Below are 19,928 nucleotides of genomic sequence, written 5' to 3'. Positions count from 1 at the left end.
TCCGATGGCAGGAGCCAGGTGCTTCTCCTGGTCTCCCATGGGGTGCAGGACCCAAGAACTTGGGCCATCCTCCGCTGCACTCCCTGGCCACAGCAGAGAGCTGGCCTGGAAGAGGGGCAACCGGGACAGGATCGGTGCCCCGACCGGGACTAGAACCCGGTGTGCCGGCGCCGCAAGGCGGAGGATTAGCCTACTGAGCCGCGGCGCCGGCCCAGATCATGATTTTTAAAAACCACAGCAACTAAATGTTGTTAATACCATATCCATTTTAAAAGAAAGTGACAGGTAGTAAGTGGGAGAAGAGAATGTTTCTGTCTCTTTCTACGCTGACTTTCCTTGTTCCACTGATTTCTCCTGAAGGAGTTCTCTATTTGGCCTTTGTGGAATAAAGCTTCCCACAGGGCTGTACCAGTACCTCCAGCCTCTGTTTCTACCATCTGCTCCTGCAATGACCTTACCAGTGTGTGTGTGCTTCCACCTTTGGATGTGGGTGGCTATTAAACTCTCCAGGAATAACTAAGGCAGCCAGAGCCAAGGTGGTATATAGATTCATCATATGTCTTGGGCATCCACCTCTGAAAGTTAAACTAGGTAGAAATGCTGGAGACTCATTGCATTTGCAGAAAAGATGCTTTGCCTTACTTCTCAAGAGGATTGGGGCTACAAGAGATGTAAGTTGCAGAAGTTTCTTTTATTGTACCCTAGTTTTGAGAGCCCTTGTATTTTGAATGTTCTGACGTAACTGTCAGAAGGAACCTTTTAACAAAGTGCCTTGTTGAGGGTTAACACCCCTATTCATCAACCAATGACCATTTCTTACCTCATTCATCTAAAAATTGGCCATTTGTAAATTTGTTTAGTTTCAAGCTTGTTGGTAAAGTCACATGGTAAGGATGACTGAAATAATCCCAAAGGACCTATATTGATGTAGTTATAGAGAAATGCATTTAAACTAGTGTGGCATAAAACTGTACAATAAAATGGAAATTTCGTATATTTAAAAATTCTGGGTTTGTAAAATCACTTTCATTCCTTTGGTGTCAAATGTTTATATTATTATTAATAAAATGATACTTTCCCATAAAAAAGAGATCAGTGTAGTCTGTGCATATAAACTTTAATATATACCTGAAATAACATGGTAGATCAACTGTGACACATGTTCAATGTAGATCAAGATAACAATTTTTTAAAGATTTATTTATGTGAAAGTCAGAGTTACACAGAGAAAGAAGGAGAGGCAGAGAGAGAGAGGTCTTCCATCCTCTGGTTCACTCCCCAATTGGTCGCAATGGCCAGAGCTGTGCCCATCCGAAGCCAAGAGCCAGGAGCTTCTTCCAGGTCACCCATGTGGGTGCAGGGGCCCAAGGTCTTGGGCCATCTTCTACTGCTTTCCCAAGCCACAGTAGAGAGCTGGATAAGAAGTGGAGCAGCAGGGGCTTGAATGAGTTTTTCATTGTTACACGTCACTGAAAAGCTGAGAATTGTTAGATATTCTACATCAATGTAATCTCACAAATGTGAACATGCAGAAGGCAGATGGCAAAAACACAAAGCACGAAACCCAGGTACATGAAACTACAAACAGCACCAATGCCAGGTGAGTTTTCCTAGGCTTTGAGGAGAGGTGAAGGCAATAAGCATGTTCAAGGAACTGATAACTAGTGATCCTTTACTTACATTCTTGACCTAATTACAACAATAAAAATTCCCTGTATTGGCCGGCGCCGCGGCTCACTAGGCTAATCCTCCGCCTTGCGGCGCCGGCACACTGGGTTCTAGTCCCGGTCGGGGCACCGATCCTGTCCCGGTTGCCCCTCTTCCAGGCCAGCTCTCTGCTTTGGCTAGGGAGTGCAGTGGAGGATGGCCCAAGTGCTTGGGCCCTGCACCCCATGGGAGACCAGGATAAGCACCTGGCTCCTGCCATCGGATCAGCGCGGTGCGCCGGCCGCAGCGCGCTACCGCGGCGGCCATTGGAGGGTGAACCAACGGCAAAAGGAAGACCTTTCTCTCTGTCTCTCTCTCTCTCTCACTGTCCACTCTGCCTGTCAAAAAAAAAAAAAAATTCCCTGTATTCACTGTGAAAATTGCTCATAAAGTACGTTCATAACTATCCTTAAATTTTCTCCAGAAACCAGCATAATTTCTAGTGCTCACATGAGAGTTATCATTTATTTCCTAAAACACTAGGTGTTTTAGGTATTAATAATATTAATTAATTAATAATGAGGGATTAATAAAAAGTGGCAAGTTATTTAAGAAACTTACTTTTTTTAAGATTTATTTTATTTGAAAGACAGAGTTAGAGAGAGGAAGAGACAGATCTTTTATCCACTGGTTTACTCCCTAAATGGACTCATCAGCTGGGGCTGGGCCAAGCCGAAGCCAGGTCTCCCACATGTGTGCAGGGTACCAAGCACTTGGGCCATCTTGCACTGCTTTCTCAGGCACATTAACAGGAAGTTGGATTGAGAGTGAAGCAGCCTGATTGTAATCTGGTGCCCACATGGGATGCCTTTGCTGCCAGCAGTGGTTTAACCTGCTATACCACAGCGGCAGCCCTACACCTTATGTTTGTAAAGTCAGCCCCTGGAAAGAGAATGGGAAAAGTCAGAAGGACAAATAAAGAGGAAGAGATCCAAGTAAGACATGACCACTGACCATCAGGACACAGAGCGGCAAGAATACTGAATGGAAAATGCATTATAAAATTGAAAAAAAGAAAACAGGAAGCAGGAGCAGAACTCATTTCTAATTTGTTGTGTGCAGGGTAGAAGTGGGATTTAATTTCATGTTGTACGCATGAGTCCTGCATGGACTATGTAATTGTTAAATAAAATAGAAAAAAAAAAGACAAAGAATATGATGGAATGAAATGAAGCTGGTCTTGGATACACTGAAATTTCTTTGGGCAAATATGTGAACATGTTCAACTGTCAACTGGACATAGGAGCTCTTTGGGAATTTCTGTGGTGTTTCAAGCCATCACAGTGAATAAAATGTTTCAAAGAAAAGCTGAGATAGAAAGCCAAGAAAAGGAATGAGTACCTAATCTGAGGAAACATTGACATTTACTGATAGAGGAAGGGAAGGAATTACCAGTAGAACATGATACCACAGAATGAATTTTAAAGTTTATTCCAGGAATAAGGAAAAGCTCTAACTTAGGACACCTGCAGGGTCTTAGTCCACCCGTACAGGATGGACTGGGTCAGAGGAAAGGTAAGTGTGCCACTCGCCCATTCCCCAGCCTCCCGATCCTGGAGACAATCAGACGCAGTGGGGGGCCAAGTCTAGTAGCAAGGACTCATTTACTTTGTGCATAATAGTACCTTTTATAGCACAAAACTGCAGAGTCATTGGGGCAGGGCTAAGGACCAACCAATCACTTAAAAAATCACCTTATGGGGGGATTTCCATAGGACTAGCCCTATGTCTATACACTTGTTACTAGTTTTGTTACCTCCCCTGATGTTGCGCAGCCAATTAGTTTTAGTGGTAAACAACTTTGGATTCCACCCATCTTACTTCCTCTGGGTGCCATCTTACTTGGCTCCGCGTGGCTCCATTCCATGCAGCTCTGGTGGGGGCACCTGGGGGGCAGCTGCACAAGCGGAGCCCCCAGGCCGGGCCTGGCCTGGCCGTGCCATGGCCATGCTCATGCCCCACAGATTCCCCCTTTTTGTTTTAGCACGCGGTCCCTGTCTTAGGTTGCCCCAGCCGTCCTTGCCCTTACCCATCATTGGTAACCCAGGCAGCTTGGCCATGAGCCCTGTCTTAGGTTGGTACAGGACGCTGGGTGCTTTACCCATCTTGGGGTGTCGTATGACTTGTAATTATGGGAGCGTGGTGAGCTTTCTCCGCTGCCTGTCTTAGGTTGTTCTGGTCCATCCAGAATCTTACCCGTCATTGGCAATGTAGAGAGCACCAGGGGCACTTCCCCAGTTCAGGGGATCATAGCCCTCTGTGGCTAGCAGCCTCTGGTAATGAACCTCAACCTGTCTTACCCTTGTTGCCTCTATGCACTGTTGTATAAACTGTATAAGCCTATTCATTATGCATGGGCCAATAGCAAGGATTAAAAGCAGGGCAAGAAGCAGTCCAAGAAGAGAGAAGAAGTAGGGAAAGAGTCCATTAAGGCTCATCCAAAAGGGGCTTTCTTGGAGTTCTCTTCATCTTTTTCAGGTCCTCCTGAAGTGTTTTGATGATCTCGTTTGGGTCATCGAATCCTGTCACTGGGCCAGGCACTTCTTGTCAGGATCACAGTGAAGAGTAGCATCCACATCATCGCCTGCCTTTTGATTTTGATCTCCATCCATTTCTGGAAGAGGAAAGACAAAGGAATCTCCCTCAGGGGCAAACTGCTCCCTGGGTGGGTTGTTACTTGCATCGGGCATAGGCCTGATATTTCTGGCCAGTATTCAAATTGGAGTCAACTCCCCTGTGGGGAACACACAGCCAAATCCTCTTCCCAACTGAATCAGCGGGTCAGGCCCTCTCCAGAGTCGAGTGAGAGGGTCTCTCCATCTAACGAGCATCTGAGGTTTAGGGGTTAAATGTCCCCAATGTTTTTGGGACCTTGACTCCCTTGACCCTTTCAAAAAATTTAAAATATTGATGGTAAACAAGGCCTTATGTAACTGTAGATGGGGGTAGCCACTCCCCCTTTTTGTTTTAATAACTGTTCCTTGAGGCATAGCCTGTCCCTGTGGGTTGTGAGGAATTTTAATAGAGTGTTGAATCATTTTACATCTTGGCAGCACTTTTAATTTAAATATCCTGATTGGTTATTATCTCTGTAATATGAGAGATATATCTTTTGACATCTCCAGGGGCCCTATTGGAGATACCAAAAGTTTAGAGAATTTAGAACTTTGATTTTTAAAAAGTTTGTTAAAGGTGCCAAGAGTACTTAGAGTATCTGGTTAGAATAGAATTTTTTAACATCCTGAAATGATAGCCCTTCATTAGGATGATCTTAACACTTTTAGAGCAGATCTAATTATAATGATATTTAGCAATGCTTTTTATCAATTTGAACTTAACAGAGACAGTAGAGTACACAATAGATTACCTTGACAGAACATGAATTTTATGTCTCTTGTTGTCGAATAAACCAGAAATAAAAAAAAAACCTTGCACATAAGAGTTCACATAATTCAGAACTATTTAATAGAGTCAAAAAGAGCTTACAGGACCTAACTCTAGAAATGGCAGAGCAACCGATTAAGCAGACACTGTTAAAATAGATGTTACAGTTTCTGCAAAAACAGATTCCAAGATGTACAACTTAGACCATTTCCAGATATTTACTAACATTAGTGCACGTTTTTTAAAAACCTCATTGTTGTAACAGAAGATCAGACTTCAACTTTAGGTCAAACTTCAACTTTAGGCCAATGTAATTTTGGCATTAGCACTCAACTTAAAGAAAACTCTGTAAACAATTTTAAAGTTGTAAACCTTTTAAAACCTTTCATGACTTGCTCACACCTTCTGAAACTTTATACCTGTAGTTACTTTTACATAGTCTTGAATTGTCATGTATGGACAATCTATGAAAATACATGCTAACAAACTCAAAAAGTCTCTCTTATCGAATTTAAGATGTGAAAAGTACACAATACATTTTCCCACATCTTGCTTAGCATTGATGCCCAGATGGCTTAAGACACTGAGTTATTAATGAATACCACACCATTATCTGAATTAAAAGTCAAAATTACATTTCCATGCTTTTAAGTAACATAAGAATAACTCCTCCTGGACAGCAAACATGGACACTAGTACATGTTTACAACTTTGAAAAGATCTTCATGGTTAAGAGAAACAAGTTTAAAGCATATCAAAGACATGTAAAACCGAGCAAGTGAGCTACCAAGCAAACCGAAGAGCTTTTGCATTAACTTCATTCTCTGAACCAATCTGTATTGGCTTACTTTAGTTAACAACATAAGGGCTTGTATACACAGAATTTACTCTCATTTTTATAAGACCACTCTAGCTGGAAAGCAAAAACATGAATACAGCATAGGTCTGACATCATTCACAACATTTTAATACACTTTGCATAATTTGAATTGACTCAAATAGTTGTTACTTTAACAAATTTAGAGTCCCATCCTTTGAGAGTTCCAGGGATCCTACTGGAAGTCCCAAAGTTGTTAGACTCTACTTGAGAATTTAAACTGTTAGAGAGTCCAACCGCTCAGCCAAGAACTAGTAACCAAGGCTGTGGGGTAGATCTGATCAGAGTTAGGTAATCACTCAAACATTAAAGACAGACAAATCCAATGAAACATGAAACCTTTAAGACACATGCAAACTTTCAGATAAGTTAACTACAGCAGCACAGAAAAGAGCTGGTCATCAGCATAGGAGCCCATTGCTTATGTTATGCCCCCAAGTCCGTGGTCCCCCGAAAGTCACACCACCAGAGACCGAAGTTGAAGCTAATAAGCAGGGTCGTTTTTATTTCGAGTTCGAACTCGGGCCTCTCAGTGCCTCCAGGAGAGGAAGCCCTCCGAGAAGCCCCGAGCCTAATTGTTACAGAGTTTTTATTATCCCTTACAAGCAAGCGTTAAGGGGATGCTGTAGATCAAGTTGACACTTCTGATAAGTCCCAGCATCGCAGCTGCTGACTCTGGGGGTAGTGGCTGGTTGTTATCTAAAGCTTTGAACCCTATAGGTATAGATAATTACTTTACATTCCTGGGCCTGGGTCAGGGTAGGGTCACATCTGGCCAGATGGAGGGAAGGGGGAGTGTACAATAACGAGTGCCAGGAATGGGCAGCGGTTCAGGTAGTACAATAATCAACTTAATATAGTTACTGGATTACTTAGCTCATCACCTAACATAATACATATTATAAAGTCTAGCATTGCTTCTTTTTACTAATGGTTGCCTAACAAACTAACGTGGTTACACTTTAGGTTACATTGAAATAATGATAGCACTAGTACAATGGATAATAAAAGCATAGTAAAAGCTGGTTGTGCAGGTGCCTTCTCACTTAGGACAAGGAAACACATCTGAAACAAAGCAGCAGGGAATGAGAGACTTCCGTAGTGCTGGAGAAAAAGTTTTATTAACTGCAAATAAAGACTTATTAGGTTGGAAAGGGTTAATGGATTGAGGTTTTTGTTTTTTTAGGTAAGGCCAGTGGTAGCCAAAGGCATTTTTTCTTTCTCCTCCTAGTGAGGAGGGCATTAAATTGTAAATGGAGAGGAAAAAAGCAGCCCTAGGGACTAGTCTCCCTAGAGTATCTGGCCATGGCCTGCATTGGTGCAACAGGCTACACTGACTGGAACAGAGTGCAGAGAAAGGCTGTGGTCCCCCATTTACAGGGAAGACTGTGCATGTCGGAGCTTAGCAGGACTGGCCATGGGGTTGGGTAGGCACGCTGTTTACAAGATGGTGGCAGGCGATCCAATGGAGGGGAATAACCATAAAGGGGTGGCCACATGGGCGGAATTGGAGGCGCAGTGCATTGAGGCAATGTTGGGCTTTTAGGGGTTGCCGCCACACCTGAAGGCTCCACCTTAGTTTTAACTGCCTCTGGGGATTTACGAGCCTCCCTTAGGCCAGTGCAGGCCTTTTGATGATTAGCATTTATTGCTTTCAAAACAAGCATTTTAACAAACTGGTCCTGAAGGTTCCCAGCCAGCAACTTACGATGGAGACTGTGTTCGACCCTAGCTACCAAATCTGGCTCTCTGGGCTTTTGTCGTACCCCCACGATGGGAGATTCGGTGGGCCCCTCATCCAGCTTGTACCAAGCATTAAGTCCTGCCTGCCTCACTTGTTCTTGGTAAGGAGCAGGTAGCGCAGCTTGCTGGATCCCGGTAGAGAATCCTTTCCCCATCCCAGCCAGCATAGCTTATGTAACAGGGATAGCTGGCTGGGCTGCTCGGTTAGCTTCGGCCCTCACCCGGCACTCCTCCTTAAAAAAGGTGCACCACTTTATGAACTGGGAACTCGTGAGGACTGCTTTGGCCACATCCAACCAGTCCTTGGGGATGCATGGGTGATAGGCTATATCTTGTAGCAATGTTTGGGCCCAGGGGGAATTTGGCCCATCTTCCACCACTGCCTTGCGAAGCTCCTTTAAGTCCTTCCCTTCCCAGAGATACCACTCCAGAGCTCTGTTGTGGCCTGGAGCTAAATTAACAGGGTAGGCCTGAAGCAGCAGGTTCCCTGGCCCAGAGTTCACTTCCCTATGCTGCTTTATGTCCACCAGATAAGCTTCCGCAAAGGTCGCCTCATTTCTCCTCTCCCCTCCTGGGCAATTATAAGTGCCCAGATCACAAAGCTCCCTCCGTGGCTCTACATAGGGGGAGGCCGCCTCTGTCCCGGGGAGGTATGGGGGTGGTCCAGGCCCTTCTAGGGTGGATGGGCTAGGTGGGACGATTTTTACTTTTGTTTTTACCTCAACAGTTCATGCCTCCACAGGCTCTCTGCATTCCTGATCAAACTTAGCCCATTTTCTCCCCCCACCATCTTCCTCTGAGGCTTTAGGCTCTCCCAAGTCCTGCACTTCCTCTTTCTCCCTCTCACCCTCTGAAGCTAGGGTTATAGCGTCTGGGTGGAAGGATGCTTTAAGGGCGGTATCAAAGTGTCTCTCCCTCTTAAGGGTGAGTTTTTCCACCCAAGACCAAGTGCTCCAAGAAAAGAGATTGGCCGTCTGAATCCAAAGGGCCAAAGTTATGACAGCTACCCAGACACTTTTTAACATATAGCGTTAAGGCCTTTAAGGCCAGGTCCTTTTGGGATGAAACTGCATAAACCATACTAAGGTTTCACTTACCCTGAGAGACCGCTTAGCCTCGGCCGAAAAGTAACTGTTCGTGCCCCACGTTGGGCGCCAGATGCAGGGTCTCAGTCCACCCTACAGGATGGGCTGGGTCCAGGGAAAGGTAAGTGTGCCGCTCGCCCATTCCCCAGCCTCCCGATCCTGGAGACAATCAGACGCAGAGGGGAACCAAGTCTAGTAGCAAGAACTCATTTACTTTGTGCATAATAGTACCTTTTATAGCACAAAACTGCAGAGTCATTGGGGCAGGGCTAAGGACCAACCAATCACTTAAAAAATCACCTTATGGGGGGATTTCTATAGGACTAGCCCTATGTCTATACACTTATTACTAGTTTTGTTACCTCCCCTGATGTTGCGCAGCCAATTAGTTTTAGTGGTAAACAACTTTGGATTCCGCCCATCTTACTTCCTCTGGGTGCCATCTTACTTGGCTCCGCGTGGCTCCATTCCACACAGCTCTGGTGGGGGCACCTGGGGGGCAGCTGCACAAGCGGAGCCCCCAGGCCGGGCCTGGCCTGGCCGCACCATGGCCATGCTCATGCCCCACAGAAACCTATTAATTTAAGCATGCAAGATTTCAACATTTCCAGGGCCAAAATGAAGTTACATATTTTTAAGATTTATTTATTTATTTGAAAGACAGAGAAAGAGAGAGAGAGAGAGAGGCAGAGAGATCTTCCATGCGCTGTTATGTTCAGGTTTCAAATTTAACTTACATTTTAATTCTACTTCCCACAACTCTTGAAATGATCCTCATATATTTCATCATATTTTTGAGTCAATGGAAAGAAAATTCTATGATAGTTCACAGAGACATTGAGAAAATATAATTTAAAATATTCCATTGATAAAACAAATCCTCGGCCGGCACCACGGCTCAATAGGCTAATCCTCCACCTTGCGGCGCCGGCACACCGAGATCTAGTCCCTGTCGGGGCGCCGGATTCTGTCCCAGTTGCACCTCTTTCAAGCCAGCTCTCTGCTGTGGCCAGGGAGTGCAGTGGAGGATAGTACAAGTGCTTGGGCCCTGCACCCCATGGGAGAGCAGGAGAAGCACCTGGCTCCTGCCTTCGCCTTTGGATCAGCGCTGTGTGCCGGCCACAGTGTGCCGGCTGCGGTGACCATTGGAGGGTGAACCAATGACAAAGGAAGACTTTTCTCTTTGTCTCTCTCTCTCACTGTCCACTCTGCCTGTCAAAAAAAAAAATCTTCCCACGTGGGTGCAGGGGACCAAGGATTTGGGCCATCTTCTATTGCTTTCCCAGGCCATAGCAGAGAGCTGGATTGGAAGTGGAGCAGCCAGGACTTGAATCAGTGCCCACAAGGGATGCTGGCACTGCAGGCATTGGCTTTACCTGCTATGCAACAGTGCTGTCCCCTCTTTTTCTTTTCAATAAAAATTCTAAAAATTGAATGCTTACAGTGACTATGCTGCTTGTGTTCTATGCCTGCACATTGGGTCCAGAGAAACATAACTTGTCTGCTCAACTCACAGGTCTATGGATCAAGAAAAGCCACATCTGGATATAACATAATTTCCTGGCATCACTCAGATTCTAAATTTGAGTGCAAAGTGATAAATAGATGGCACTTTAGGACTGTGTTATTGAATATGAAATGTGGTTAAGATACATGTGAGAGGAGAGAAATACCCATGTGTGGGGACCACTACCCACTCATTTTCAGTGTTGTTTCCTGTGAGAGGATCACATACTCCCACTCTCACTCTGAAAAAAGTCAGAGAAGGGCAGAAATATGACTCTGGTCTAGAAAATATGGTGGAAGGGACATGTTTCACTTCTGAGAACAGCACACTTTTGGTTCCTTGCCCTCTTTAGTCACAATGATCAGCAATGTTCTAGGAGAGGCCATTCTATCAGCCTGAACTTAAAATGAGATTTGATATACATCTTGAATGTGGAAGCCCTGAAGAGAGTAAGAGTCACTGCATGTCAAACCATAATCTAGTTAACTGCCCTGATATCCGGAGAAATCAGCAAGAGAGCACCAGGTAAAGCAAATTGCCTCCTGGGATATCACTGCAAGTCTATGGATTGGGCCTGTGGACTTTTCATTAAATTTTCATGAATACATATACAGAATAAAGCAAAAGGTGATTCCACAGTTCACACAAAGTATACAAAAATTTGAGAAATATGTGAACTGCCTGACTTATTAGTATCAAAATTTCTTATAACAAAATTAAATAAACAGAAAACAAGATAAAAAATGACAAGTTACACCACAGATTATTTAGGTTCCCAATAATAAAAATCAGACATTGATACAAAAAGGAAGGAAATGGCATCTGAATGGAAAACTGAACAAAGGATTACAGCTTACTTTCTGTTTTGCAAAAACCAATCTTTAAAATTATGAAAATATAAATTGTTGTAAGAAAGGAAATACAGGGGCTGGTGCCATGGTTCACTTGGTTAATCCTCTGCCTGCAGCGCTGGCATCCTGTATGGGCGCCACGTTCTAGTCCTGGTTGCTCCTCTTCCAGCCCAGCTCCTCTTTGAGTCCAGCTCTCTGCTGTGGGCCTGGGAGGGCAGTGGAGGATGGCCCAAGTGCTTGGGTTCCTGCACCCACATGGGAGACCAGAAAGAACCACCTGGCTCCTGGCTTCAGATCGGTGCAGCACCAGCCAAAGTGGCAATTTGGGGAGTGAACCAACAGAAGGAAGACCTTTCTCTCTCTCTCTCTCTCTCTCTCTCTCTCTCTCTCTCTCACTGTCTATAACTCTACCTGTCAAATAAAAAAAAATAGAAAAGAAAGGAAATACAAATTAAAATTATACAGTGTATTGTTTCAACTAATATGTTTCTTAGATTCAAACTTTTGTATCTTGTTTTACGATTCAATAGTTAACCATGATCATACTGTAGCTCTAGTTGCTAAACATACCCCATATTGGACCAATCTGTATCAGTACTACTGTAATTACTGTTATAAAAGCTACCATAAACTGTCACCTTTGTGACACTAGTGGTTACTTAAATTGATTCTGTACTTCCAAACTTTCCCTGAAAGAGACCAAAAGAAGAGAAAATCTAGCAGATTGGCAGCTGTGGGAACTCAACCCACAGACATTTTTCATGTTATGAGAGTTTCCAGAGCCTGAAAAAGTTCAAGGTAGAAATTAATTCAAGGTAAAAAAGGTTGAAAATCAGACTATTTCATTTATTCTCATCTCACTGAGGATACAAAATTATATCAGGGAAAAGGGCAACATTAATGAGATCTCAGATGAAAACACTGGATATTATGTGATTGGGGCAGCATCAGACTTCCCTGGAGGTGGGGTCTGAAAATATGCAAAGTAAAAACAACATTTTCCAAATTTGTGGGTTTGTCCTGTGAGGCCCATGCTGTCGGGATGGTGGGGTGATGGTGTTCCTCAACAAGAAGCAGCATAGACAGTTTTGGTGAACATGTCTGTTTATTAGCATTTAGACACAAGCTTTTATAGGACAGGCAAAGGGGAGTAGCTAGCTCAGGGTAGCAACACTAATTCTATAGGATAAAGCCGATACTGGTGCCACTATACTACTCCAATCAGCTTGAAGGTTATGTAGCCTATGTAGCCTTCCAGGTGGTCTTATGGATCTGGGCCACATCTCAGAGCTGATCATTTAGCTGACAATTAGAAGGCCCCCCTAACAGGAAGTGGGGGTGGGAGATATGTGCCTGGGGTCCCTGCTGCCTGCCAGCAGTCATGCCATATGTGGGTCACAGTGTGCTGAGCCCTCACCCAGGGTTTTTCCCATGGGGCATGGTGTGCTATGTCCTCTTGGCCTCCTGCATAAGCTAGGCAGTCAGTCTTCCAGCCAGGCACAGGATCACCCACACAAGCTTACTGAAAGTCATAAGCTCACTGAAACAGAAAGCTTAGGCTAGAGATCACAAGCTATATAAGAAAGGATATGTTTCTCAAAGAAAGGATTGGTCCTTGGCTCAGCTCCTGGCAGGTTTTCTTCCAACATTTAGAGTGTGTCACCTGGAGGATGACTTCGCTGACTTTCAGGTTTTTGGCCACATGGATGCTTTGCTTCTACAATGTAATTCTGGTGACAGGTTTTGGGCCATGTGGTATCAGTTCTATCTCTGGATGTGCTAGTGACTTACAATAGCCATATGGGTGTGCAAACATCTCTGTTATGAAACCTCAATATGGACTCTGAACACAGGCTCAGATAAGGTTCATTGTCAATGTCCCATGGGTATTATCACCCACTGTTGTTGGGAGTAGCAGGCAATGACAATAGGGCTCCACAACTGGAAGCTCATCCCTTAGCTCACTGCAGCGGGTCCTTTTTTCAGTAATAAACAGAAATTGTAAGTATGAAGATTTCTGAGCAACAAAGCAACCTTGAAAAAGTTACAACAAATGAACTCAAAGGCCACACCAAAATAGGAAGTGAGCTAAATCTGGCATGTAGGACTATTTCCCTATTTCTGTTTTGTAAAATTATCCCTATGCAAAAAATATTTCACTTGCACAGTAAAAAATACACCTGAAGCAGTGACTCCTGGGACAGAAAAAAATGAAACTATGAATAATGAAGAATATTAAATGTACAGGACATATTTTTAAATATAAATAACTAAAGAGTATCATAGTGATAACAACATATTTAGCCAGATTAACCTTTAACAGAGAAATAAACTGAAATTAGAAGAAATTTGTAGCACAACTATCTGGGGAAGAGAGGAGGAATCAAAAAGGCAGGAACTGGACTGAGGGGACATATAAAGGGGAAACTCACACATTTGGGGGATTTTACCAGAAGACACACTCCTGTACACATACAGATCAAGGAAGTAAAAGTTGCCTTTTCATTAACTCAGGATGTAACAGGGAAAAATTCAGGGCTGAGAAGACAATAAAAAAAAAACTGGGAACAGAAATTTAACTACTGTAGAAGAGAAAGCTTCTAAAATTGCATGCAAAATGAAACAAAATTACTGATTCTTATGCTGCAATCATATGGGAAATTTCAAGGAACCAATAAAAAGCATTGGACTATTGGAAGGTGAAAGAAATAGTTACTGGGATCGGCGCCGTGGTGCAATAGGTTAATCTTCTGCCTGCATCCCATATGGGTGCTGGTTCTAGTCCTAGTTGCTCCTCTTCCAGTCCAGCTCTCTGCTGTGGCCTGGGAAAGCACTGGATGATAGCCCAAGTCCTTGAGCCCCTGCACCCACATCAGAAACTGGGAGGAGGCGCCTGACTCCTGGCTTCAGATTGGTGCAGCTCCAGTTGTTGCAGCCATTTGGGGAGTGAACCAACGGAATGAAGACCTTTCCCTCTGTCGCTCCCTCTCACTGTCTGTAATTACCTCTCAAATAAATAAATAAATAAATAGAAAGAAATAGTTACTAATCATTGTAAAAATTCAAAGTTTGGGATTTCAATTGAACCAAGTAACTGCCTTATGAGACAGAAATCATTCACCTAAGAATTTAATAGTGTCCACAATTTCTACATTTCATTATTTATAATAGTCAGGATAAAATTCAGAATCAGTACATGTAAGAAAGAAAAATTAACTCATACTCAAGGGAAAAAAATCCCTAGAAAGAAATGTATTGAGATGTTGTAAATAGCAGAAAAGACAGCTAAACTAAATACCTTTTAGTATTTAAATGACAAGATAAATATAAAAGACAATAAATAATGAAAAATTAAAAAAACCATAAATTTATTTCTATAGCTATAAAATAGAACAACTACAATAGAAATCTACATATAGGCTAAATAACAGATTGGAATAGAAAAAAACCCACAATATTGGAAATTGAAAAAACCCACAATATTGGAAATTGAAAAAACCCACAAAATTTGAAATACAATCTGACCTTATCATGTCCTCCCAAAAGAATCTGTTGGAAACCTAATTCTCAAGGTTTCTGTCCTTAAGAGTAAGTTAACCCGAATTTTAAAAGAACTTCAGGCTATGAGCTCCATCGCTTGCTCTCTCACCATGTAATGACCTCTGCCATGATAGGATGCAGGCATATGACCTCTTGACATTGGACTTCTCAGCCTCCAGACTGTAATTGTGTGGTATTTTTATGAGACAAAATAAAATGAGACAAAAATAGATTGATATTGCCTAATCTTTACAAAAGAGAGAAGGAAATTGGTTGGGAAACCATGGAATAATTTAAAGACAAATTTAACAAATGGAGGTGGCACTATGGCATAATAGGTTAAGCTTCTGCCAGCAGCAGGGGCGGCCCATGTGGGCACTGTTTCAAGTCCTGGCTGTTCCACTTCCAATCCAGCTTTCTGCTAATGGCCTGAGAAAGCAGTGGAAGGTGGCCCAAGTACTTGGGTTCCTGCACCCACATAGGAGACCTAGAAGAAGCTCTTGGCTTCCAACTTTGGATCAGCCTAGCTCTGGCTTGTTGTGGCCATTTGGAGAGTGAACCAGTAGATGGAAGACTTCTCTATCGCTTCCTCTTTATGTCTGTGATTTTGCCTCTTGAATAAATAAATCTTTAAAAAAATTAACAAACAAGGTTACTTTAAAAACTTTTCAGAAAGTGAAATTAAAGATAAGTTCACCTGACTAAGAACATTTTTAAATCCACATGGACCCAGGTCCGGCATTGTGGTGAGTGGGTTAAAGCCTGGCCTGTGGCATTGGCATCCCATATGGGTACCAGTTCAAGTCCTGGTTGCTCCACTTCCAATCCAGCTCCCTGCTAATGCACCTGGGAGGGCCACAGAGAATAGTCCAAGTGCTTGGGCCCCTGCACCCACATGGAAGACTGGGAAGAAGCTCCTAGCTCCTGCCTTTGGTCTGGGCCAACCCCAGCTGTTGCAGCCATTTGGAGAGTGAAACAGCAGATGGACTATTTCTCTCTCTGTTTCTCCCTCTCTCTCTATAACTCTGCCTTTCAGATAAATAAAGTAAGTCTAAAAAATTTATATGGACACTTTTTAACTTTTAAATTGTTTGTTTAGTTATTTGACAGGCAGACTGACAGCAAAAGATCTTTCATCTGCTGGTTCATATCTCAAATGTTTGCAAAGGCTGTTATTTTGTCCAGGCTGAACCAGGGAGCCAGGAACTTTACCTGGGTCCCTCACATGGTGGCAAGGCCATCTGCTGTATTCCAAGGTATACCACCAGAGAACTAGATCAGAAGCAGAGAAGCTGGTACCCAAATGACACTCTGACATGGAATGCCAGTGTCCCTAGCAGTGGCTTTACCTGCTATACCACAACATTTTCCTCATCAATGAACTTCTCAAGAACTCCTTGTATGTGTGGATTTCAAAAAAATTTCTTAGAGCAAAACAACCTCATTTTTTATTTCAACTTTCCACAATCTTTTTTGAAATACCCTCATACGTACCACTGGACTTTGGGAGGAAAAAAGAATGAATGAACCACAAAATGTATGCTTAGACATGGCTAAAACTTCCCAAGCTTTGTAAAAAAAACATCAATTTTTAGAACATTTTATCTATTTGAGAAGTAGAGTTATAAACAGTGAGAGGGAGAGACAGAGAGAAAGGTCTTCCATCCACTGGTTCATTCCCCAAATGGCCACATAGGCTGAAGCTGGGCTGATCTGAAGCCAGGAGCCAGGAGCTTTTTCTGGGTCTCCCATGTGGATTCAGGGGCCCAAGCGCTTGGGCCATCTTCTACTTTCCCAGGCCATAGAAGAGTACTGGATTGGAAGAGGAGCAGCCAGGACTAGAACCAGTGCCCATATGGGATGCTGGTGCTGCAGGTGGAGAATCAACCTTCTATGCTACAACACCAGTGCCAAAAGACATCAATTTATCTCATCAAAATGTCCAACTCCTTATTCAGAAAAGATAGAAAATTATTCTAGGCAAACCACAAACTGAAGAAACCCAAATACAAAGAAAAGACCTTGAAAGCAGTGAGAGAAATTTTAGCTGGTGACATACTGGGCACAACTAGACTTAAATGATAGCTGAGTTCTCTCCAGAAATAATGAGATGATACCTTCAAAGTATTCAAAGAACATCTCCTCCCATCTCTGATTCAGTATCTCTAGATACTCTTTTAAAATGTGAGGTGAACAGGAGTGGGTATCATAGTGCAATGCACTAAGCTGTTGCTTGGGATGTCCACATGTTGTATTTGACTGCCTGTGTTCAATCCCTACCTCAGATTTTAATAAAGTTTCTGAGTAGTGTGCACCTAGGGAGGCAGCATGTGATATCCCAAATGCTTGAGCCCCTGCCACACTCTTGGGAGACATGGATTGATTTCCAGCCTCCTAGCTTCAGCCTAGCTTTGCCCAGCTGGAATATAGGCCACTGAGCCAGTGAATAAAAATCTGTCTCCCTGTGTGTGTGTGACTTTGATTTTTAAATAAACATTGAAATATGAGGTGAACAAGACATTTTCTAATGAAAAAACTCTAAATTGATTATCAGTAGAACTATACTATAGAATGCTAAGGAAGTTTTCCAAATTAAAAGAAATGACTGTACAGGAAAATCAGGATAAAAAAATGCAAACATATATGTGTTTAAAGATAAGAGACTATATACCTTTTTAAACTCTTAATTTAAAGCATAGGTGATTATTTGAAGCAAAATGTATCACACTAAGGCACACATATATTGATTTCATATGTAAACATAGGTATGTTTATAATGAAATAGTACAATATGTAGGTGTCAAAAGGACTATTCCACTGAATAACTACTATATTGTATGTGAAGTAGCACAGTATAACTCCAAGAATATTATGATAGATTATGCATATTCTAAATCAGTAGAGCAATTATCAACAAATTAATGAATAAAATTATCATGCCATTCAGAGAAAATTAATGCAACAAGCAGTGTATTTTTTTAAGTTTTATTTTATTTTATTTGTAAGGCAGAGAGAGGAAGAGGCAGAGAGAGGGAGATTGTCTATCTGCTGGTTCACTCCTCAAAAGGCTGAAGCCAGGAGCCAGAAACTTCATCCAGGTCTTCCACCTGGGTGCAGGGGCTCATGCACTTGAGCCATCTTCTGCTGCCCTCCCAGGCACATAAGCAAGGAACTGGATCAGAAATGGAGCAGCTGGGACTAAAAGTGGTGCCTATATGGGATGCTGGTATTGCAGGAACCTGCTATGTTACAATGCCGGCCCCAAAGCAGTGTATTTGTTTGCTAGAGCAGCCATAATATGGTACCATACATAGATTGGGTGCCTTGAGCAACAGAAATTAGCTTTCTCATAGTGTTGAAAAATTAAAATTCAAAATTAAGGGTCAAAGAGAAAGATGCCTGCTGGTTTGCTTTTTATTTAGGCCTTTCTATTTAGTATGAAGATAGCCAAATTCTCACCATGTAATCTCTTGGTCTTTTTTCTGCATCATCTCATTCCTGGTATATGTCTTACAAAGTCACCAGTTGAACTGGATTAGGACTCACACAAATGTCCACAGTTAGCCTTAATTGCCATTTGGTGGCCCTATCACCAAATACAGTCATTTGGAGATTAGAGATCTACAAATGGATTTTGGGGAGAAAATAATTCAGTCTATAAATAGTCAATATAAGTACCACAATAAAATATTTAAGATAGTTTATGAGTGCAGACATTCAGCCTAATGGTTAAGATGATAGTTAAAATGTCTGTGCACCACATTGAAGTACCTGGGTTTGACATCCAGCTATGCCTTCCAACTTCAGATTCCAGGATGGGTGAACCCTGGTAGGCAGTGGTGACAGCAAGTAATTGAGTTCCAGACACCCCGGGGAAGGATCTGTATTGAATTCCCAGCACTTTTTAAAAAAGATTTATTTATTTATTTGAAAGGCAGAGTTACAGACAGGCAGAGGCAGAGACAGAGAGAGAGGTCTTCCATTCACTGGTTCACTCTCCAGATGGCCATAATGGCTGGAGCTGTGCTGATCCAAAGCCAGGAGCCAGGAGCTTCTTCCGGGTCTCCCACATGGATGCAGGGGCCCAAGGACTTGGGCCATCTTCTACTGCTTCCCCGTGTCATAGCAGAGGGCTGGATGGGAAGTGGAGCAGCCAGGACTGGCACTGGGATGCCAGCACTACAGGCAGCAGCCCTACCCACTATGCCACAAAGCTGGACCCTGCCCCCGCACTTGGTTTTAATTTGCCCAGCCACTGTAGATATCTGAGGAGTAAACAAATGGATGGGGCTGGCGCCGCGGCTCACTAGGCTAATCCTCCGCCTTGCGGCGCCGGCACACCGGGTTCTAGTCCCGGTCGGGGCACCGATCCTGTCCCGGTTGCCCCTCTTCCAGGCCAGCTCTCTGCTGTGGCCAGGGAGTGCAGTGGAGGATGGCCCAAGTCCTTGGGCCCTGCACCCCATGGGAGACCAGGAGAAGCACCTGGCTCCTGCCATCGGATCAGCGCGGGGCACCGGCCGCAGCGCGCTACCGCGGCGGCCATTGGAGGGTGAACCAACGGCAAAAGGAAGACCTTTCTCTCTGTCTCTCTCTCACTGTCCACTCTGCCTGTCAAAAATAAAAAAAAAATAAAAAATAAAAAAAATAAACAAGTGGATGGGAACTCTCTGAGTCTCTGTTTCTCTGGTTCTGAAGTAAATAAAAATTTTGAAACTCAAAATTTGATGATCCCAACAGAAGGTAATTAAGGGAAAACACAGGAAAATTCTGATGTGAACCACAGAAAATACATAGCCATACTATCATCTGTATGACCAATAAGTTTCTGTTTCAGACTTCATGTTCCACAAGAACCTAGACTATTCTGTGAGCATCAACTTGAAGCATGTAACAATTATTTCTTTTTGATATGGCATCAGAAAGAACAGAGATGGTAACCATTTAGAGATGCACTTGAAATTTAGACAATTCATTTTTTAAAGATTTATTTATTTATTTGAAATTCAGAGTTACACAGAGAGAGGAGAGGCAGAGAGAGATAGAGAGAGAGGTCTTCCATCCATTGGTTCACTCCCAAATTGGTCGCAATAGCCGGATCTGTGCCAATCTGAAGCCAGGAGCCAGGAGCCTCTTCTGGGTCTCCCACATGGGTGCAGGGGACCAAGGACTTGGGCCATCTTCTACTGCTTTCCTAGGCCATAGCAGAGAGCTGGATCAGAAGTGAAACAGCTGGG

General features: G+C 43.1%; 1 pseudogene; it reads left to right on the top strand.

Annotated features, from left to right (window-relative positions):
- Nucleotides 1-305: 305 nt before the first annotated feature.
- LOC133755348 (phosphatidylinositol N-acetylglucosaminyltransferase subunit Y-like) lies at nt 306-520 on the top strand (annotated as a pseudogene).
- The last annotated feature ends 19,408 nt before the right edge of the window (nt 521-19,928 follow it).

Source organism: Lepus europaeus, unplaced genomic scaffold, assembly GCF_033115175.1.
Source record: "Lepus europaeus isolate LE1 unplaced genomic scaffold, mLepTim1.pri SCAFFOLD_3_1, whole genome shotgun sequence".
NCBI lineage: Eukaryota > Metazoa > Chordata > Mammalia > Lagomorpha > Leporidae > Lepus > Lepus europaeus.
This window is presented reverse-complemented; position numbering and strand designations above follow the sequence as displayed.